General features: G+C 39.4%; 1 long non-coding RNA gene across 1 annotated transcript in view; it reads left to right on the top strand.

Moving 5' to 3' along the window:
• The window catches only part of LOC118250843 (uncharacterized), a 201887-nt gene that overhangs the window by 27329 nt on the left and 151211 nt on the right, over positions 1-23347 (top strand). Inside the window, exon 2 of the long non-coding RNA XR_004779591.1 lies at positions 16744-16929. This is a non-coding gene — a long non-coding RNA (uncharacterized LOC118250843). The remainder of the gene's footprint in view (positions 1-16743; positions 16930-23347) is intronic.

Genomic DNA, 23347 nt, shown 5'->3' with positions numbered 1-23347 from the left:
TGAGGATTCTGCAGTTTTGTTTTTGTTTTTAAATTTTTTTCTTCGTTCCTTCCTTGCTTGCTTCCTTCCTTTTTCTTTCCTCCTTCTTTCTTTCCTTCTTTCTTTCTTTCTCTCTCTCTCTTTCTTTCCCTCTTTCTTTCTCCCGCTCACTGCTGTGATTACAGGTACCATCTGTCATCTTAAACTCTGGCTCCTTAGTTTAGTATTGTTTTATTTTTATTTTTTGCTTTAAATAACAAATTTCCATGTTTGCTTAAACAAACAAACAGTCAACAACCTTCCTGGCGTGCTGTAAAATACAAGACTCCAGAGACTGAGCTTCTTTCTAAATAGTTTAAGACAAAATTAGTGGAAGCAGCAAACGCAACTTGGTTGCCCATACCAGCCATCTCGTCCATACTGTGAGCTTCTTATTCAGGCAGGTCTTCCTGCGGGACAGAAGGAAAGAAGCAGTGCCAGCTGGCCCGACCTGCTATCCAAATGTATTTAGTGATTTTTTTTTTCCGAATGTTGTAAAACAAAAACAAGTGGCAGCAGTAAGCAAAGCTCTAATTTCAACACTCACCTCTGTCAACAGAGCCTGCTACCATGTCTAATATCTGGCTTGTTCAGAAGACAGGTAGGCCCTAGGGGAAGGGGAAGAGTGCAGACTGGACTGACTTGTTACAAAACAAAACATTCGTTCAGCGGCTGTTCTGCATAGCTCTTTGGAATTAAACATCAAAAAGGAGGGAAATTAATTTGGCAGGTAGAAGTCAGTGCTTGGTAGCAGCTGGAACAGCCCCGCAATGCCACAAAGCCGGACCTCACCAGCTTCAGTTGGTTGGAGCTCCCACTCCATTCTTAGACTCAGTTCTTTCTCCAGTGTGGTGTTTGTTTTGGTTTCTCCTTTGAATGCTCCTTTCACAGCACCCTGAGGACAACCAGGGGTTAGACTCTCAGTAGCCAAATTATTTGCCAAACAGGGCTGCTTGGGAATTTGGCCCAAGAGCAATAATAATAGAAATACTTAGCACTTGCAATATGTAGCTGTGTGATTCTTCAAAGCATGGTGCAAAAGGTGAGTGTGCCAAATGCTGCATTGTTTCATCAGGATTACTATCTGCTTTCTGGAGGAGATTCTTCCATTTCTGTACCTAGGGGACAGAGACAGGATGAAAAGGAGTGAGGTGCTAAAAATGTGGGGCCAGTCACATATGATGTGGGAAGTGTGAAAGAAAAGTGTACTGTTTTGGTTCGTTAATAGGTGAGAGAATGACATTTTGGCTTTAAATTCCATTCACAGTGAAAGCCATAGTGCTAACACTCTGGCAGTAAGTCCTTACAGCAACATCAGTGCATATTGTGCTGGATCTGTTCCCCAGGCCTCTGGTGCCAGTTTCCTTCCAGTGCGTGCAGCAATCATGGCTAATATCCACGAGACTAGGCTCTGTGACAGACGGTATGGGACTTTTACCATTGACAGCAGATCTCAGTGCCATTAGGCTGTGAACATGCAGTAGCTGACTTGGTTTGACAAGCTGACCTGGCAACTTAGAGCAAAGATTGTCAGGGCCACAGCGCGGCTTTCTTCTGGTCAGTGTTGCACATACTAACAACCAAGTATTTTTTTCTTCCACTTTTTCCACTTATCTTGGATACAAAACTAGAGTGAAGCGATGACAAAGGCTTAAGGTCTAAGTTTTTCTGGCACGATTTGTGAGGATGGCAAACACATCCCTCAAAGATAAGTAGACAATACAGGAACAATGTAAGGAACTTTCCTTTTTCATTCTACAAAAAGCCAGGCAGCCTAAAATTGTCTTTGGATGACCTGAAAGCCTAATCATCAAGAGAAGGCCAGAAATACCTTTTTTCTTTCCTTTTTTTTTTTTTTTCCCTAGGTGATGATTATTTATTTAAAAAAAAAGAATGAACGGGGGAGGACTGGCAGAACTCAGAGAGCTTTATGTGCTTATTAGTGGCATGAGAAGATCCCTTCCCAGGCAAACAGGAAAAACCTTTTGTTTCTCTTTGTCATCAGGGCAAGATAAGAGTTAGGCCCATATCTAGCTGTGGCTGAATTGGAAGCAACAAAAAGTTGTATCCATCTGCCACGTGTCAGCATACGTGAAATGAGATAGATGGTTTCTAATAGGTGGTTTCTATTAGAAAAAATCAGAAAAGGAGAATGAGTCCACTTGTCCCATGATCAGTGAGTGCTGCTTCTAGTTTTGGTGAAAATCTGTTCCACTTTAGAGTTTACTACACACACCATTCTCTCTGCTGTTCAGTGTTTGTTCACATCTACAAGCCTCTGAAAAGAAAATCAAGCAAACAGTAGCTGGAAGTTTCAGAAAGGGGTATGACAAAAAAACAGACAACTCATCTTAGTATACATAAAATCGTGATTTTTAAAAACACGTCTAAAAGTGCATAAAATAGTTATAGGAGAGAAAATTAAACTAGATCATTTAGTCTGAGCTCATATAACAAATACCACAACATTTTAGTCAGTCCTTGAGGATAACAGAACCTCATCTTCTGGAGAAGCATCTTGTCTTGAGCTGAACATGTCAGCATACAGGACTTCAGTGCTCCCTTTGGAAGTTTGTTTCATTGGTCGATTGCTATTGTTAATAAAAGGGAAAACATAGAACTTATTTCTGCTTTTACTTTATCTGGATTTAATTTTCAGTCATTCTGAAAAGCCTCTTTAGTATCAAGTTTCTTTTCCTTGTAAATGTAATTATACTCCATAATTAAGCATCTCTGATTTTTTTTTTTCCTGTGACAATGCTAAGCATATTGAACTCTTTATCCCCTTCTAACCAAAGGATTTTTTCTAAAACTTGCTGGAGTTTTGGGGACTTTTCCCACTGACAGCAGTGTTTTTTGTATAAGACCTAGAAAGGGGCACAAATGAGGCTACATGTGAAAAACGTCTGCAGAGTCAGGACCCTGATAAAAGCAGGCGGCACTAAATCATTTGGTTTGGTATCAGATCTAAGGGAGCTGTTTCATCAATACATGCTAAGGAGAACTGAAAAGATTTGGTCATGCCTTTGAACATACTAAGGATTTTTAGGGGGAAAAGTGGGGGAAAAATAGGGACAGCTGGATTTTATTTTTTTTTTAACTACAATTTAAGGTTTTTGTTTATTTTTTAATAGGGTGAATGTAATGCTCATGAAAATGCTCACTATACACTGAAATCTTCTATGAATCAACAAAACATGTACCAGCAGTACAAACTTCACCTTGCCTAAACAATGTACATCTCAATTCCGACTTGAAAAGACCACCTGTAGGGGAAAAATGTTAGTTCGGTATCCAGGGGCCATTCATTCCTTTGCCACTTTGCTAAGACTGCCAATTAGTGCCAACTTGTGGTGGCAGATTTTGTGATGTAGACACATGTTCTCTGGAAAGTGGGCTGAGATATTCGACTCATTTCACATGGGGCACAAAGAATTATTTGCTCTGTGCTATACAAATGAGAATTGTCCAAAGCTTTCCTCTGTGTTAGCCTCTGTACGCTTACTGAGTGTAAATACAGGGGAAATTGGTGTTATTGCAAGGACAAATTAGCACCAGAACTGAGCTGTATTTTTTTAAATGTGCTGCTAATTGTGCCCAATTTGTGCTGGAGTACTCACTCAAATGCAAAAGCACAAAACCAACTGAACACATTTCAGGGTGCCAAAGAGAGCTTGCACTTTTCTCTTAGCAAATTATCCTTCTAGTTTCACGCTGCCACAAGTGCCAATTGGTCCCACTAAGACCTTTATCTAGAGTAATCAAATTAACACTGCATGTTAGCAAATTAGGTTTCATTTAACAATGGTTTATATTTGCTGCAGGTTCGAGCGTTAAAGGAAAGCATTTTCTAAGTTTTACTTTAAAATTTCTTATATGAGTGACATCGATTCTGTTTGTGACATTTAGAAAGAGTGAGCTGCTGAAATGGAAGAAAAGAGGCAAAATCATTGTTTGTATTTTCACTTCCAGAGAAATGTGGATAAGGAATTGCAGAAGTTTTTAAACTTTAAGGTAGAACTGAGCGAAGTGGAAGAGGTTTATTGTTGTTTTCCCTTTGGTTCACAATGGACCAAATATGCGCCATTGGTTGTACCCAGGAGATCACTGGGGCTACATAGCTGTTACTGAGGGCAGGATTTGGCTGAATACAGCCATCAGGCACAGGAAATTTGGTTCTGCCAAAAGGTATGCCACTGACAGAGTGGGAAATACAAAATGCTCCAAGCGTAGGAGTGAGCAAGATTGCCAAAAAGAGAGGGAAAAAATTGTAGGCCAGATTTCTCTTTGGCAAATATCCATAAAAATCATCAGAGTTTTATCAGGGATGAATTTCACCCACTGAGATGAATTAATTAATGTTTGTACCATCTGAAGATTAATAATGCAACTGTTCAGTATTATTGAGACTTCTGCTTCCAAGACTGTCTTTTCTTAAATGTTTGTGAAACTAGCCCGAAGCTGGATTATTCTCTGTTTTGTGAGACTGGTTTTGAGAAGACAGAAAAGTATAAAACACAGAAATATCTCTGAGAGTAGGCACTCTCGCCTTCCTTCGTTTAATTGGAGGCCTTACAGAATCTCAAGAGCTGATCATATGCATATCCTGCTGTAGAAGAAGGCAGAGGAGTTCCCCAGCCAGCTATGAATGAGGCTGTGTCCAAGGGCACTGGCTGTGCTGAGAGAACTAGAGGTAGGTTTTTGCCTTATTCAGTCATCCCATGACTTCAGGACTTCAGCCTGAGTCATTACTTTCCATTGCCATAAGGCACTAGAATTTATTTGGGTACAAAATTCTGTTAGGAAACTTAAAGTGCACATGTAAGAGAATAGCTTGGTTTTGGTTCCTAATTTTGAGGTCTTGGCCCCGATCTCTTGTTTCCTGATTCAGTGCCTTGAGAAGTGTGTGCATATGTAATTTCTCGCTGGTGCTATAAACGAATAAATCACTTGTAATGGGTTTCTGCAAATAACTTTTTAACGATTGAGCTGTTGATCTGCTTGTCGAAGATCGATATCTCTGAAGAATGTTGTTTTATTGCATCAGATACCAATATATGATTCAAGAAACAAGCCAGAGAGGTGGTAAGGAGAGCAGGACCAAAGAGGCCGCACGGAACATCAAGTGAGCAGCAATCAGAGCCTTGCTTATCAGTCATAAAATGGCATGAGATAGCTATTGAGCACAATAATCCAGAGCGGTATCTGTTTCAGGAAGTCCCTGCATCGTTCATTTCCAGAAATTGAGAGAAGAAGCTAGAGAGAAAAAAAAATCACTTTCTACATGCCCTGTTCTTATACACTTTTTCTGAGCATCCTCCAGTGACAACTGCTGGGGACAGGATATGGAGCTACTTATAGCTTTGGTCTGACCCACAGTGGCCATTATGTTCTTAGAAGATACTATCACTATCCTCCTCTGATTACATCCACAGGAACCAAATCATATATATATAAACACGTTGTACAACTAAGTAAGACCACAAGCTTTGAGAAACAGAATAAACACTTTAAGTTTGTTGAGCTGTATTCAGAATGAAAAATCATTTTTTTCAGAACAGTCTCTGAAGTTAAGCCCCCTCCCTGAAGTTTATTGCATGAGCCAAGGGAGAGAGCCCATTCTTTCTAACAATGCCCTTTCAGCTACTTTGATGCTAAAAATAAAAAATGTTTGATAGCTATCCAAGCAACGAAGGTGAAAACAGTAATTTCCAGCTTTTCTAAAGGTCTTTGGCTATATACATTTGACAAAACAGTCACCAGCAGATGAAATCAGATTGTTTTTTCCTGCTTTGTGTGTCTGAGCTCCCTTTCACTTCTTCTAAGCCTAGATAGTCAGACATAATAAGTCTACTGAAAAATTAACTGAAAATGCCTGTTCATTAATGATCTTGTAAACAACATTATGTTGTTCAGTGGAGATGATGCCTGTTGCTTATAGGTGCTGAATTCTATCGTTTGGCAAAATTTATTTTGTAGATGCCAGAACAGTGCCTAGCCTGAGAACAATAACAAGAATACTTTTTTTAGCATTGCCAGTCATACATTGCCCTTTTTAATATCTCATGAAATAAATAAATAAATAATAAATAAATAATAAATAAATAATAAATAATAAATAAATAATAAAATCTCATGAAAGCATTTAGTTATTGGTTTATAAAAACCTTTTTCCTAGTGATCTAATCATGCAGCACCAGTGGCAGGGCTAAAATGGCACTGACAAGCGGAGTTACCAGTGCTTTGCAGCTCCATGTGATGATGCAGGTAGCACAAGCAATTAAACCCAATTGAATTTGTTGTTGTTGTTGGAACTGTTTCTTTTGTCAGGCTTTAGAAAAAGGGATTCTTTCAAGCAGAAACACATTTATAATTTTGTTGAAAAAAAGGATTCTGGAAGAGGAAGTATTACACACTCTGCATCAGCTGCCACAGTGCTGCAGGAATTAAAAATTCTGTGTCTTGTCTCCTTGCGCCCTTATGGGCAAGACTCCCCAGGAGGTGTCTGTGATCCTTGGATCCTGAACCACCTCCCCAGGTCAGATGTGGAAATGGCAGTATGTGAGCGAGGGTGAAGTCCTCTCCCAGAGCCCACTCCAGCAGAGACTGCCGGCATAACGCCCAGCAGGAGTAGCTCCACAGCATCCGAAATGTGAGCATTTCATTCTGCGGAAAAAAGTGTTGTCATCTTCTGGAGTGGGAAAAAAATCTTCTCATTTTCCAGTCAGCTCTATTTTAACAATGTCAACTTATAATAGTTTCTTATATATACTTAGTTGTGTAAATATCATAGTAATATTGATGCTCTGAAAAATAAGCCATACTTGTGTAACAGACGGGCGGTGTACGTGCCTCTGTTGCTGACAGGCAAGTCTCCAGTTACTCTAGACTAAGGCTTTTCCTGCCAGATGAGTGCTGGCTGCTGCACTTGGTTTCTGATGGGTCGGTGATGATAAATAACTTGTGCTGACTAGGATGGAGGCTACCACATTTATTTTCCTTGTTTTGGAGTAGCAATTTAAACCCAAGTCTCTGGGAGTAAACTGCTGTGTATTCACCCTGCTACTAAGACTCCTTTTCCAAATCAGCTGTCAGTAGCAGGAGTTGTAGCTAACATTGATTTGTAAATGCATTGCTCATTTCAGAAAGATTGCATAGGGTCTCATCCTCTTTACAGAAAACATACTGCTCCTTGGAATTAATATATTAATATGGAAAAATAGGGATGTATTCAAAAAATATCTAATTGTTGCTGATAGCTGTTTTTTGCCTCTGGGCTGATTTTGTTTGGCAGATTCTTCCTTAAAGTTGAGAAAAGCTGAGCTCTTTGTATTGGCCATGTACAAAACTTCACACACGTGTTACTGGATGTTTAAATGTAAAGGAGGATGCTCAGGCATTAAAGAGGGGAAGCAAAGTGTAAATAAAAAGGGCTATTTTGCTCAAGCATGAGGAAAGTTGGGCTGATTTGATGAACATTTTGAAGAGGTTTAGGTTTTAAAATAAAAAAGGTACAGTTTTCAAAAATATGTATGAGAAGAAGTGGTCTCTCAGCCACCTCACTAAGGTACTCAGAGTTGATCTTGGGAAAAGGCTGTCCCTTCCGACTGACTCTAGTGGAAATATGGGGTGACTAGCATCTAAATGAGGTAGCATTAGGTACAGTGTGTCCTCCTCCTTGCTGAAACACCAGTTGTTTTTCAGACTGAAAAGTTCCTTTTCAAACTGTTCATTTCGGTCACCATCTAATGGACTTTTGAAAATGAAATTTAGATGGCCACGTTATTTGGCTGTCTCGTTTATTGTTTGTTCCCTTTACTTTGACTAGCCTGTTTTGTTCTAAGGACTCTTTGAAAGGTTGGAGGACTAGCAGGATTAAACCAAGTCATTACATTAGGGAAATGAAATCTCATTAAGAAGGCGGTTGTGATTCTCTAATCCCTCCCTGTGGGTCTTGCCTCTGCGCCAGGCTCGGGCTGACAGAAGCAATGAGGAGGCCAAGCGGGCACTACTCCCCTCACTGCAGTGCTGCAGAGGGGCATCCGCAGCTGTGACTGCATGGGTCTGGGCACACCAGTAGCTTGCTGCTTGCAAGCCGACGTGTAGGTAAATTCATGCCTTTGGGATAACTTACTCATACACCCATATCCTGACTCATAATTGGATTCCTCCTTTGATCCTCTGGTAACAATGCCGGACTGCCTTGCCCAGTGCCAGTAAAGCACTGCCCTCAGGATTTCACACAAATGTTCACCCCTTTGGGGCATTCACCATGAAACACAGAAATAAGAAAGTCTCATAGAAGAAACAGTTAATTCAGATGCCTGCCTGCCTGATGGCTTCTGGTTAGGAAAGTTACTCACCTGTTGCTCCCAGATGGACAGACTGCAGAAGAGCCATGAGAAGGAATGATCAGTGAGAGGAAAGTGTGATTTCCCAATTCACATCAGGAGCCTGAACCTCTGGGTGGTATCGTGGCTTACTCTGTCCTAGATTTGTGAAAGTAGCTCATGTATCATTCAGGTGCTAAGTGTGGGTCCAAACCCTCACAGAGATGAGGAAGCTGAACCTTGTCTACCACCTGCTGAATGAATGACAGCTCATCTGAAGATCTTTGTCATCATCCCTCATCTCCAAAAGCTCACCACATCTTTTATTACACACAGGCACTTGAAGGAAGAGTAAAAAATGTTATTTTTGTTTTCAAACAGTTTTAAGTTTGTGTGTCAGTAGGATGAAAAGCGTCTTTTTCAAGAGCAGGAGGAAAACATGATTTGGATCAATCTGTTTTTGAACTGTCTTTTTTCTTCTCCAAATTTCACTATCAAAACAAAACAAAACAAAATCCCCCAGTCTTACAGGGGAAAACTAATAGGGTTCCCTGCATTGCAACAGGCATCAGAAGAGCCTCCTGTCATGGTGTTATCTCAGTTGAGATTAACAGATGTATACACGCACACACACAAAAATTGTTCTTAGACTGGATTAAAGGCACGTATTAAACTATCCCTTGTAAGGGGGAAATTATATGGATGAAGAAATGCTCCAGAACTTGTGTGCTCACTAAAATTTGCCTGGGAAGCTTGCTCCTCATCAGCAGTCTGAGTGTGCGCTCTTGAATTGTGATAATGAACAAGCCACACAAAGGAAAGCTTTAAAAAGCTGCACCACTCTCTGATGATAAATGCAAAACCCTGTAGTTTTGGGGGTGAACAGAGATAGTGAGACTTTTGAAAACATCCAGGAAGAGAATATCATATATTCCAGTTTCCATCAAATCTTGAAACAAAAAGCAAGAAGAATTTGATTGTTTCTGTGATCAGCTTCAAGCACTGTCACAGGTCATGACAGGACTGATCAGCTGATCAATATGTCTATCATGACAGCATCCCCAGTTCATATTGAATAGCAAATTTCACCAGTATGCCCATATTTTTTCTCTTGCTTTGTGCAATCCTGATAATAAATCTGTTTTAAGTCTTCCCTCCCACTCACGACCTAGTTTGCTCCACTTATTCAAGAAACAATCTCTAAAGCTTGAACACTATTTACATTATCAAGATTTACTTATCTTTTCTTTTTTTTTTCCATTGAAACACTAAACAGCTCTTACATCAATGTAGGTGTGTTTGAGAATTATGAGAGCCTTCAATTCTCATACCAGACTACACCCACACAAGTCAATTCCAGTTCCAATGACTAAAGGTCATGTGAATGGCAAAAAGTAACAGGTAAGAACCTAATTTTGCTATTAAGAGTAACTGAATTTGCAGTTATGGTTTATTAGTAAAAGGATTAATGCCACGAGCAGTAAATCCTTTCCCTACCTTACATGTGTTGGTGTTTGTTCCCACTATTGCTATTACTTTTAAAGACAATTCTAATGGAAAAAAAATATAAACATGATGTGTGAGAACAAAGATTTGGTAGAAGAGTATGCCCATTTTCCTCTAGACACGCCAATGATGATAAGAAACAGTGGTGGGCTAGCCACCTGCTAAGGGATAGGGAGCATTTGCTATCCAATTACTTCCATAGGCTTTACTAATATCAGGTGTTCGAGTGGTAGGAATTGTCAGGTTCCCTGAGGCTGATGGCCTCCTGTTCGTGCATTATGCCTTTCCCAGGATGACATATTTATATTTCTTTGGTTTAACTGCATTCTCACATTAATTTAGTGGTTCCAGTTCTTAGCACTGCTCTTTGTCTTCTTTCAACCAGAAATTCCCCAGTATAGTCGTCTCTTTTATACATTCTTCTCCAAAACCATACCTGTTTTTAATAGTGTTTAATCTATGCTGCCCACTTGAGTGATTTGTTTATTTAGTGACTCTAAGATGCAAGTAGTGAAGACTCTATAGATACTAGATGCTGTAAGGATGGTCTCAGAAAGGTTTTGCTTCCCTTGGAGATTTTCACAGAAGATACGACCTCTGAAGGGATATGTGATTTTCCCATTTTCTGTGAGGTGTGGGCCATTAGCCTTCAGTATTCCCCTCAAAATTACCTTTCGCTTGTGTGCAAAGTGTTACACTAGGTGGGAAATCTAGTTATAATTGCTGGGTGCAACATGAAAATATCTTCCAGGAATTCAGGAGCAAAGCCAGTTGGGTCTGTGTGGTGATTATGCAAGATAGCTCTATTTTCATTTAGGAAAATACTATGTGTTAAGGGACTTGAAATCTCACAAATTAAAGAATAGTAGGAGTGAACTTGAAGAACAGGAAGAAAATTCCATGTATGGACATCCATTTTCTACAGTACAACCCTCTCTTTTGCTTGAATAACCTCTCAACAAGACAGGACCTTAGATTTGGATAATGAAAAACTTCCAAACTCTTGAGAAATTATCTTCAGGATATTAACAGCCTCACTTTCTTTGGTCTCTCTGTTTCTTCTGCTTTTAGCTGTATACCAAAGGGAAGAGGCTGTGGCATTCAGAATGGTGTGATTGATCTTGTTTCTGTTTTTCTGGCAAAGGGGTGTCCAATACTCCTAGAGAGTGATGCTCAGTTTTCCTTTAAATTGCAGCCAGCAGACTTCAGTTTTCTTTTCTAGAATAAGGTTGGACTTGCTGTGAAGAGGACCACATGTAATTATCTGGTCAAATGAATTTATTCTGTAGCTCATCCTTATTATTTGTGACTGTTACAAAGCTCAAAGGTCAGGCTTTTCTTCTGACACAAGACGTGCAGTAGATTAAGCTGTGTATTTAGGGTAATTGTGAACAGGCCAGTGTTATTCTACCAGAAAGACTGAGCTGGTCTGACAAGGCATGTGGTTTTCTCAGTTGCTTGACTGCACTATCTGACCATCCTTTTAAATTTGTTCTGTTGGGAGATGGAATGTAGTTAATGCAGTTACCAATATTGGTTGGACTTTTGTTTATACCCATTTTTTATTCTATTAAATGCAATAGGTTATCAGAGCACTCTGTTCATAACAGGGAGGCTAGCATTCAGCTTGGCAACGTCAGAAAGAAACACAAAGGACATCACGGTAAAAACAGGGATGGCAGAGAGAAACGTGGGAAGAAGGGCAGGAAATGGCAAACTCTCCTCCTGCCCCAAATTGTGCTGGAGCATACTTTATAGCGTGTCTTACAGACAATGGTGGTTTTAACAAAAGAGCAGACCAAAAAATAGGCAACTGAAAGTGTAAGGTTGCATAAAACCATGTATCTCACACTGAGATCTTAAGCTAGTGTTGTATCTAAATTTGTTCCATGCTTTGTTTATTACAATCCACGCTATATCTCTTTGTGTTGAACAAATTTTAGTATCTTCTTTTCCAGTAGAAGTAAGAGTTCAGATTCTGTCTGCAGCCCTTGAAATGTGTACTTTCTGTGCATAACTGGGTCTTGTTATTCCTAAACAACATCTTACATGGAACAGTTAGATGGAAAACTCAGGCCTAGTTTCCAGCACAGTTCTCAACCTCCTACCATGTTTATCTACCCTTCCTTGGTGGTCTTTGTCTGTTCTGGTGGGATGGAAAATGATAGCTCCCCAAAGGCTGCCAAATCCACTGCCCTGCTCTCAGATGGTGCGGTGCTACCGGTAATTGCGTATGTCTCCTAAGGCCTGATACTCCAATGACGAGAGTTAACTTGTTGTTTTGAAAGAAAATAAAGTTTACTGCATTTTTGGTTGGTAGGGACATACAAAGTTGCCTTCAATTGGATAAACAGTAGCATTAATAAATAATAATAAGATTATTGTTATTTTTAACTTAAGGCTTGATAAGATTTTCCCAGATAGGAAACAAAACAAGCCTTTCACTGCAAAAATTAATGGGTTAAGTTCCATGGCTATCCATCTGAAGGAGATCAGGATGAAGGATTACAGTGGTCCCTTCTGATCTGTGGGTTTTTTTCAGTACTTTAACCTTTGCAGATCTAGCTAGTTAGGTAGCTAATGCTCTCAGAATACAGGTGAGTCAGGATTTGGGTAGCAAAAAAAACAGAGGTAATGCAGGCCATAGTTCACAATTTTGTTCCAATGCCCTGGCAAAAAAGCCGGTGCCAGACAACCTGATATCAATTGCGGTTGAGTATCTAATCAATCAACATGCTAGGAATTCTCCTTCAGTGCTTAACAAGTTTCAGTTTCAAGATGTTAACTCCTCTGGCAAAATTACCTGATGCTTTCCCCTCTAATTTGGTAAGTCCAGAAATGAGAAGGTAGCATATCTTGAGACTCATTAGATTTCTCAATGAATGCAGTAATGCAGAAAGTCTGCTTGCTTAATAATTTACAAGACCTGTAACTTCCTCTGATAGTCTTTAAGTATTAGGAAGAACCAAGGCAAAATAATTAAGATAGAAGGTTTTCTTTCAGGTTGAAGGTAGTATTCAGTCTGCAGTACTTGGTGGTGATTTTGTTTCATGCCTTAGATGAAGCTTTGTCTGCCAGAAGCTGCTACCTCTGCACAGCTAGAGAGAAACTTGATGTGCAGAGCTGGAATCCAGTAAGGGGGAAAAGGGGCTGTTCAAACATGGACCGAAGGAAAGTAATAAACCTAAAATAAATAATAATAATGGAAATCTAAAATAACATCACTGATGCAAGCAGACTTCCTTGTTGTCTAAGACAGAAGATTTAAATGCTATTTGCTGGGATAATTTTTCAGAGCCATTTCTGCTTGCAGCTTCAGTTAAATGAAAAACAAATCACAGATATGTTAAAACTGCACTGTGTGGGTCAGACTGTTGTTTTCAATGAGCAGTGGTAAAACCCCCACTGTGGATTGAGTGTGGTTTAAAGTCCTGTCATTACTGCTCACAGTGATTTAAAAAATAGCATGTTCAATATGCTTTTGAATTACGTGAATGCTTCTGTTTTATATAATGAAGGAGAAAATTATTAACAATACACTAATTTTTTGTTTGTTGCTCAGATGGGATGTTTGAGTCCCTAAAATTGAATGTTAGTGTGAATCACTGTCTCTAGAGCACTGATAATAAACTCTGCTTTCAGATGGATTTATGTAAAGGTTTGGTTTTCTTTTTCTTTAGTCTTTTATTGGTTTATAATGGAGCCACCACCAGCCTTCTAGTGGGCCAGGCATGGATAGCCATCTTTTAGCTTATGTCTCAGCAGCCGTGATATACTGGCTCATTCCGGAGTCTCTTAGATTTTTGGATTTAATTCAATTGCTCCGACATCACATTCTTTCTTGTTGATCTGAATAGGAGTTATTCATAGTAAAGCATCATTAGTTCAAGTCCAGTAAATGTAATGGTGTGAAGAAAACTGTATAAAGAAATGTGGTCCACTGAGTTCTTTTTAGACCTATCTTAGGTGAAGATTTGGCTGCTGCTTTGGTTCAGAAACTTTATCAAGTCACTAAATACCCTAGATTAAGCTTTGTTTATCCTCTCACTTAGCATAATGAATCGAGAAACCTTCCAGTAAAGTTAGAAGAGTGACTCTTGAGTCTACTCATATAATTTAGTAACTGACTGACAAACTAGGTAGGAACCTGGTCAACTTTTCAAAAAATAAATAGAAGAAGCTAATGTTTAGAAATAGTAGGAAAGGTCAAACTGAATGTCTCCATCAGTGTCACAAAATTTAAGCTGGCCATTTAGGATTTGCTGTATTTACAAAGGAAATTTGAATGTGCAGAAATCACAGTATAAATATGTTTCTGTTTGCAAAAATCTCCATTCAAAAACATTGGCATTTATCTGAACACTCATCTTAAGAAGTTTGATCCCAATTATCCAAGTGCAGGCAACCAATCCTGAGAAGTTCATTGCAACCGGTCTTAACGTGTCCCCGTGGTGTTCGGCAGTAATGCTGTTTTGTGCTCCTGAGAACCTTTTGCCACCTTCACAGATGAATCACTGCAAGGGCTGATCCTTCAAAGTCTTTTACTGAAACACTCTTATCTGTCTGTCCACCTGGCTATTGGAACTTTTTGGATAGAGAGCAAACTGCAACAGGGGTCTTACAGAGAAAATAAAAGATTGTCTTTTAAGATTTCTCTTTCTTACCATCTCTGACACCTTGCAAGTACTGAACTGATGGAAACTAGTAAAATCTTTGGGTTAATGGAGTCATGACTGAAATGTCCCATGGAGGTCCAGTGCCATAACAGCATAAGCTAATTATCCCTAGATCTGGAAGACATTAAGATATGGATTCCTTTTTAGCCGTACTTGCATCTAAGTGCCCAACAAATAGCTAGACCTTGGTTCATCAACACTTTTCCTGAAAGGCAGAGAACAGTAGCAAAAGAAGCCATCCCTGGAGCCAGCTTTATTGCAAGGGGCATCTGTAAAGGGTACAAAGTATCTAGGAATCTAGTTCATATTGCTTTGCCTGCTGAAGCTCAAGAGCCTGATGGCTTTATCATATGCTGTGATGGCAGAAGCCCAGCTGTGAAACAACATTAAAACCATTGCAGTAGGTCAGATGAAAGAAATGTTGTGAGAATCACTGACCGATTAAGCAGTCTGTCATCAGTAATTGATTTTGATCAAGTGGGACAGTAAATATGTGTGGGAGAAGTAAAAAATAAGTCAAAACTGAACCTATACCTTGTACTGACAGTTATAAAGTAGGGAAATACTGTGCTGTACTTCTGGTGTTTTAATTTATGTGTGCAGATAGGAAGAAGTTGCTTCTCTTTCCATTTGGAAAATGGACATTGGACTCTTAATGCACTTACTGAGTTGAAGTTAAATAAGTGGAGAGTGCCAAGCCAGTAATAGTATAAGCAAATAGACCTCTATTACGTCAATCAAGTTGTGGCTATTTATTTTAGAGCTGTTTTTGGCTAGTGTATTGTGCTCAATATATTGCATTGTGGAACAGCTTGACTGTGCTGCAGATTAGTCCTCTGGAGTATGTGGTAAAAATGTTCACGCAAAATATAAAAACAAATGTGGCTTGGTTGTATCACAGAAAGATTTAACTCTGCAGAACTCTACGTTGGTTCGCATGCTGCACAGCCAAAGCTCACCGTCTCATACTGAGCTCTTATAATGAAAGTGCAGCTTCTACCGTCCAAAAGCCCTTTAAATAGTATAGCTTACATCAGGTCCGAAAGTGAAATAGGCTACTTCAGCAAAAACAGTTCTGTGTCTGCATAACCGCATTTAGGGTTTTTGTCAGTATGGAAACATCTAAATTCAAAAATCACACCACTAAATTATTAGTACTATACCAGCAGAAGTTTCTACAGTTAACCTAGTCTCAACCAATTCTGCAGTGAGGTTATAACCATAGAGGAATGAATCTGTGGGTACTTTCCAGCAGTTTGCTGGATTGAGAGATGAGTGGAGCAGAGGTTTTCCCACCCAGCCTCATTTAAAGCATGTGGGATATCAGTATCCATATGGGAAGCTTCATGATTAATCATTGTGGAGATTTGTCTCTGTGGAAGACATTTCATTTAGCCCAGGATTGAAAAACAAAGGATATGTTGCTGCCACACTAATCAAAAACACAGACAATCTGCTGTTCATATGTGCCAATTGTTGCAACACTGTAATGTAAATGCACTTAAAGATGAGACAAATAATTATAGGCAACCCTTCTGCAGAAAGCTTATAGGAATATGGGCTCTTTAGGGGGATGCTTTCATGTGCATAAAAAGCCTTTCACATACTTAACTCTGGTTGCCAAGTTCTTTGTGCTTGCTGTTGGTAAGTAAATCAGGCCATAGCACCTGAATCCAGAAAGTGCCAAACAAAAAGCAAAACTGTAGTCAAGGGGTGAAGAAGGTCAATGGAAAATCTAAACAGTAGGTGTGTTTGTGTGCTGTGGTGGTGGGCACGAACACATAAACTGACTTGAATCCCAGAGAACCATAGTTATTTATAAACACAGTAGGTATAGCTGTGCTCATATTGCCACTCCATTTAGTTTCTGAAAGTTTCTATGTAAGAGAAAAGCATGAGCACTGCCACTGAAGAGTATCTGTAGAGAAATGGCCACTTCTGTAGGTTATGCAATCTGTCAGATGTGGGAATATAATACTTTTGAAAGGATCAACAGTGGCAAGGAGTGAATTGTTTTTGTTCAACCAAGTTTCAAAATGTATTTTGTAATATTATCTGTTAATATTGAGGCTATTGCTGAACTAAGGATCAAATCATTGCAGTATGAATAGATACTTCTTCTACAGCTACTATTACAGTAAGAATTGTACCCTTCCATTTCTCCTACAGTTTCAATAGTTTCTTCTTTTCTTCTCGCTTCTTGTCCCAAACAGGCTGTTGCCCTCGACTGTTGAGTTGTTGTTCTACAAAGCTGAATTCATACAGAACTTGAATACCATGTGCAAAAGAAGAAAAAAAAATGCAAAAGACTCAGAAAAAGGCAGCAGGAATGATCAAAAGTCTGAGCAAGAAGTGACTGAACTGCTTGGATTCTTCAGTTCAGAGAATAAATGAGCAAGGTAGGATCTGACAGAAGTCTACAGATCGTAAGTGGCGTGGGTGTGTACTGGTCACCAGCTCTTACAGTACAAGAACCAGGGACTGTCAAATGAAGTTAGCAGGAATCATGTTCAAAAAAAAAAAATTTGGATGCATTGAAGAACAAAGTCTCCATGGCTTTAAGAGGAGATAGGACAAATACCTGGAAGGGACAGCTCTATTGGAAGTTACCAAATGGCCACATGAAGCTCAGGAAATATTTCAGCTTAAAATAATTACAGACTGGAAAGTACTCCAAGGAAGTATCATATATGTTTTCTCCCATTCTTAACTTACACGTGAGGTGTGCCTGTGGCCACTGTTGAAGACAGGATGCTGAACCAGATGGTCATTCTGTAGCTCTTATGTACCTTTCTGTTATAGCTGAGGTTTTGCCAAGATATTTTAACCGCTGGTTTCTAAGACGTTGTGTTTTCTTACTTGGTCAGTCTTCCAAGTGCCAAATTTAGTGCTGGTATTTCCAGACTTCTTCAAGATAATCTTGCTCCTTGTATCTGCACAATTAATTCAATGTTATTAGGTGTGATTAGAACAGGACTTTTGAAACTAAAGTTCAGATGGCATTGTCCTTCCGCTCGTGCCTTGAAATATTATTGTAAAAATGACTGCATCTTTCTTTCTGCTTGATATTTCCGTGGCAGTATGTTCCCAAATGAGCCAAAAGAACCATGGACCTTCTATATTGGCAGCTATTCATACATTGTTCTGCTGCTCATGTGTATGCTATTCAAACTATTTAAAACTATCAAACTATTTCTCTCTAGGTGCATAAGCTTCAATTTCCAAGCTAAATTTGACTTAGTTACTTTTATCACAAATATAAGCCACTGATTCTAGCCATTAGTTGTTTTGGGGCTTTTTAGCTCAGTATCATTTGGGAGTCTTACAAGCAAAATTTTGATCCATAATATGTTGGATACAAGACCAGTGCAAATCTTACACGTCTTTGCTAGAATTCAAGACAAGTACATAAAATAATTCCTTATTATAATTCTTAGTGGTAAGTGTTGCTATTAAGTCATCAGCTAATTTCTGATTCTGTGAAAGAAACATGTTTTGGGCAGAAATTTTCCAAGCCTAGGTTTGTTACAAAGTAAATTGTTTTCTGAATAAAAAGCTTTTAAGCAGATAGACAGCTGAAAGGACTGAAATTCAAAAGTTGCAGTTTGCATGGAAATTGTCTTTATTGTGGAGTTGTCTGTAGGTTTTTTGTTTTGGCCTTCAGTTCCAGTTGTCTCCTTTGCACTGCAGCAGCCATCTTGTTTAGTTTTTGCCATTAGAAAACAATCAGATAACCAGTGTTGCCAAGTACAAATGCGTCTCATTTTTAAAGTTCAGCTGTTTTCTCCTTATATGATGAATTTTATAGAGCGGCTGCTGCATGATACCTTTCAAATATGGCCAGCTCTGCCAGTTCTCATGAAAGGGGTGTTTTGGCCAGACGTTATTGTTGCTGCTATTACAAGTTCCGTCATTGCCAGCCAGACCTTCTGGACTAAAACGACGCAATTTTCTGCCTTCATATTTAAGGAGCTAACTGGCATAAAAGCAAAACCTAGCATTTGTCTAGGTGCACAGCAGAAAGAAGCAGGTGCATATACAACAGTGCAAGGACTCAGCAGGAGAGAGCCAGTATCTGTAGGATTTGCATTACCATCGCAAAAGCCTTCTAAGTAGAACTGAGTAATAGTTGAACTAGATTGCATCACAGGACAGAAGATATCTAACAGGGCATATGAGACCAAGAAAAAAAGAAAGAAAAAAAAAACTACCTCTGTGTAAAAAAATGACTACAGCTGAGAAGCTAAAGGAAGGTAGAGGTGAATATAGAGGTGTACAGACCCAGTCAAGAAGGTATCAATATACGGTTGTAAGCTGAATATTTGGCAGGTGGAAATTAGTAAAAAATGTAGGTATCCTATTTCCTTATTAATTCATGATACTGGTGCTGAACATGCTTAGTTGAAACAACACCTGTCCTAAGCCCTCCTATAAAATAGGCTTCTGGAAGGACTGCTGAAGTTGATTAACTTTGTTCCCCCACCTAGTTTGCTTTTCACTCTTGTTCTGGTTTCACTCAGGGCTGGAAATGAGAGTTGTCAGGAAGGCTAGTTTTGTGGTGCACAAGGAAATGCAAGAGCTTGCCAATGGAAACCTTTGTCTGGCTAAATTTTGTTAAAAACGTATTCATATGAATTCAAGTGACGAGCCAAATGAGTTGAATTCCTCATTCATTCTGTGAAGCTTTACATGATGTGACAACCTGGGAATGACACACAGTAAGACTGCAATCAAACTCAGTTGTCACAAGCTCTCTGTTAGACAAGCATCATTGCCAGCACTTGTGTCCCTGGTGCCAGACAGCAAACCGTAGCTTTATTTTACTAGGTAGACCAAAAGATGGAAGAGTATGTTCTCAACTAAGTGTGTGTTTTTTGAGGAGCCTCATTCTTTATTTCTACCTCCTCTCTGTAGCTGGTTTCAGGGACTCCATATTTTTTAAGCTGACAAGACATGCTTTTTCTTTATTGCCAAACTGGTGAAATGGCTTCCAAGAGAAAAGAGAAGGGGGGTATTTTGGTTTTGAAAGCTTCCACTATATTTTTTTTTCCTTGTACACATCTTTTGCACTTGACAAGCAAAATGATTGGATTCAGTAGAAAGTGTGCTCAGAAGTCAGAGTCCCTTTTGCAGCATTTATAAGGGAAAGTACAACCCAGCTGTTGGCAAAACATAGCCTCATTGTTTTGGCAATGCTGTTTCATTTACCTTTTTTTCTTTTATACTAACTTGTTTGCTCAGGTATTGGAATTCAGACTTTTTCCTTCTTTTTAGAAATTCACACCCTTTCTGGCAAGGCTTGAACTGTTTTTATTGCTTACAATTATACCTACAGGTAAAATAAATACTTTCCCACGGATGCGCTGGAATCCGGTATGGTTATAAGCTGATGTAGCTGTAAGAGCGGAGTTGTACAACTAGTATTTCTGCTGTTCTGTCTTTTCCTTCTGACAGTTCTTAAAGACACAGGGCTTGGATCTGCTCTTGCTCTTGAGTAATCAAAGCAATTCTTTTTAAAGGCAGCAGGGTTTCATCTATGCTAAATTGGTATGGATGAGAAAAGAACTAAATGACTCCTAGAGTAAAGACCTCTAAGGGAAACCTAACATGGAGGTAATTTTGCAACACAAATATTGCTGCGGCCTGTTAGCATGTAACTGTCTTAGCACAGCTCTATACTGTGTGCAGAAAAATGACATTGAAAGAACATTTTGCTGTCATAAAGTAAGGCGTAGAAAAGTTAGGAAATGGCCTAATTAAGGTCACCTGTGTAATTCATTATGATTCATTTTTTAATTATCTGATCACATACTACTTTTTCCGCAGAGCCCTCTACCTCTGTGCACAGGATGTTCAGAGCACTCTTAATGAGCAGCTATTCAGTAGTTTGTTTTATCTTCATTGTTTCATGTGTGGCCCAAGGCCTTATTTACTGCATGCTATTAAATCCTGTTTTGAGGGCTAAATCCATAAAAAGACTTTGGCCTGGTGACCCTGTGTGCTGAAGTATCGAACTTTTCGACCCCCTGCTGTCTAGTGTTGAGAGGTAGAGTTTATGACCCAGGTGTGCTGTTGCAGCTGTATTGCTATCAAGGCGGGGCTAGTTCCCTGCTCTGGTACTGCAGCGTGCTGTATGGACGTGCCAGTTCTAGTCACTCCTAGCTCAGGTAACCTTAGGAAGTACATGCCATTCTGTGGCATCAGCCTACTGTTAACAAATTCATATAAGTGTCTCCTTTCATTACACAGTTAACTGGGAGTCTAGGATTTGTGACTCATGCATCCTGTTTTCAGCGATGTCACTTATGTGCTGAAAAGCCTTGGAAAAGTATGTCACCAGTTGTGACCCAATTTTGCTCTCTGTAAAATGGGAATAATGACATGGGCCAAACGATGTCACAGAGGTGTTCTCTGGCTGCAGGATTTAAAAATGCTTTGGAGTCTTGGATATAAAATGTTAGGGAAAGACAATGTATTGCTTCTGCATCCAAAACTGAATGTCAATGCTCTGGAAAGCTCCCCTTGTCTCATCTGCCTGAACTAGATTATATTAGAATAATTGGTGATTCATTTTTCCATATGAAAACAGGCTACTTCTAGTGCTCTTAAAGCTGGTATCTTCCAGAGCCATTCCAGAAGTCCCATGAACACATACTAGAGAAAACACAAGAGAATCACGGAGAGAGAGTGAAACATGTCATCTTATTCTCAGTTCAGACTATATGAAGATTATGTCCACAGCCTAATATGGCCGTGGACCATTCTTTAACCTGGAGAACATAGTTATGAAGAACTTGGCATGACTCACATCCATATTATCACCCTTTTCCTCTCACCAGAAGCTAGGGTGCCTTGGCGATGCTGCCTAGTGGGAACAACTGTTGGTCTTTGCTATCACTCAGTCCATGCTTAGGCAAGCTGGGGGAACAGTACTTTGCAAAAGCCAAAGCCATGTTTGTGAGTAGGCTAACAACAGTGTGGACAGCCATCAATCAGACTTGAAACCTGTGCTCTGGTCCTGTTTAGTTTATCAATATAGACATAGCTTAGGAGGTGTGTAAGGTGCTCAGCTTTCTGCAAATGCATTTGTCACTGTGAATATAGGCAACTCCTTAAGGTCTGAGATGTTTCATTGTTTTACATCAAGGTAGTGTAAATGGGTCTAGATTATACCCTGAAATTCCTTGTGATTAGAGCTGACTAGAAATACTGTGATGTAATGACAGTAAAAGCCCTGCTCTTTGATAGAGTTGTGGGAATGTACCAATTCTGATGTTTTATGCAGGAGAAATTTTGCAACTGAAGAATGAAATTTCTTCTAGGTGAATAACAAAAGGGTTTTCTCTATCCCAGAGTACCACTGGTTTTTATATTTCTGAGAGGGATGGAGAATTAGGAAGAAAACTACAGTAGCTACTTGAACCTGAATCTCTTGCAGTTTAGGTGACATCAAACCATGGGGTCATTCATTATATGATTATTTTTCTGTTTTCTGTTGTTATTTGGTAGAAGGTAGAAGGATGTAACCATTTGCAAGGATGGTTGTTCTATTTCCACCTCCCCCCCCCCCCAAAAAATGTATACATATACATAGAGAGAGAGAGATTACTGGAGTTTTTCCTTAATAATGTTTTGATGATGTTTTCAAGGGCAGAGAAACAATTTGCTGCTTATTTCTACCCTGAGGTCCTGCCAGTGTGACCTCATGTTCATTTTCAGCCAACAGCTGCATTGATTTTCTGCATTGATTTTCCTTCATTTATACATAATCTGAATTCAAAAGTGTGTAAATGATACTTGAATTGTCCCTCCTGTGTTAACGTACTGGAAATATTCATTTTATTGACTGAGAATGTGCTTCCAAACACATGAACACATAGCAAGTGAAAGAGACTGCAGTTAATACGTGTAATAAAAACAGATCTGTGAGAAGCAGGCATGATTGTCCAAAGCGAGCATACATCTCTGGAAACAAAATTTTCTTCCACCACTAAGGACCTGATTGCTTTAATCCCTGATGGACCAACACATGGGAAGCAAGCTACATAGTGGAGAACAATCTGTATAACTCTCCAAAGTTCAAAACAAGGATTAATGCAGGTTAGCAATCCCACATACAGTATAACTGATCTCTAAAATAGGATAGATGTTTAAAAAATAATAGGAAGCAAACCCCCCAAAATATATTCTAAATATATTTTCCAGAAAGTGGGACTCAGACCTGAGTTAAACTGTCCACTTCTGTCATTTCTCTCTGAGGTCTTTCATGGTTTGCTTCTGACTCCTTCCTTCAGACTGATCAGAAACTGGATTTCAGTGTCACTAGTACTGTCCATGCCCCTCTTTTGTACACAGCTTGGTGAGTCTGATCTGCAACCCATGTTCAGCCTGAAGGAGCAGCCCAGTGCTCAGATACTTCCCTGATCCTTATCCAAACCGTTCTGAAGCTCTTTCTATAAGTTTCTTTCTATAAATGCAGTGATTCAGCCTGACTGGATCCTTGTTGTAGGCTATGACAAAACTTGGGTTAACTGTACAATCGGCCCTGCTGGCAGGACAGACTTTCTTGCTAGATTTATAGTACTTCCTGCTTCTAGCTGGGCTGCAAATAGAACAAGAACAGCCTTTCTCGTAGTGTCTTGGCACTGCTCCTTCTAGAGGGAACCCAGAACAAACAGGATACAATGAAAAATACCAAACTTTCATGAACTTCTTAAAAAAAAAAAAAAAAAAAAAAAAAGCCTTTGCTTGTGGTTGGATTTGGTGGACTTTTCCTGGGTTGTTCCATACTTTATTCATGCCAGTTCACTCACCATT

The sequence above is a fragment of the Cygnus atratus genome, chromosome 5 (genome assembly GCF_013377495.2).
Source record: "Cygnus atratus isolate AKBS03 ecotype Queensland, Australia chromosome 5, CAtr_DNAZoo_HiC_assembly, whole genome shotgun sequence".
Taxonomy (NCBI): domain Eukaryota; kingdom Metazoa; phylum Chordata; class Aves; order Anseriformes; family Anatidae; genus Cygnus; species Cygnus atratus.
Note: the sequence above shows the minus strand (reverse complement) of the source record. Positions and strands in the feature narration are given on the sequence as shown.